Source organism: Egretta garzetta, unplaced genomic scaffold (assembly GCF_000687185.1).
Source record: "Egretta garzetta isolate BGI_Z169 unplaced genomic scaffold, ASM68718v1 scaffold368, whole genome shotgun sequence".
Taxonomy (NCBI): Eukaryota; Metazoa; Chordata; class Aves; order Pelecaniformes; family Ardeidae; genus Egretta; species Egretta garzetta.
Genome location: NW_009260684.1, coordinates 96851 through 97174, shown reverse-complemented (window position 1 = coordinate 97174; position 324 = coordinate 96851).

Sequence of the window (324 nt, the reverse complement as noted above, 5' to 3'; positions counted from 1 at the left end):
AGGTCGGGCCAGGCCGGGGGGAGGGCGAAGGAGGGGTGCGGCAGAGCTAAGCCAGGGCAAGGCCAGAGGCAGTTCTGTAGCTGGTGTGTGCCAGGGGGAACGTGCAGGCCCGGCGGAGGGGGGAGGCTGGATTAGGGCAGGGCTGGGGGAGTGCGGAGCTGCTGCGGGGAGGAGAAGGCCTCTGCGGAGGGGGTGAAGGAGGGTCTGGTCTGGAGGAAAGAAGGGAGCGGGGGGCTGCAGGGAGGAGCGGGTGCCTTCCGCCTTCAGCATGGAGCCGAGGGGGAGCAGAGCCACAAGGGCTGGAGACAGAGGCTGGGCAGGGGC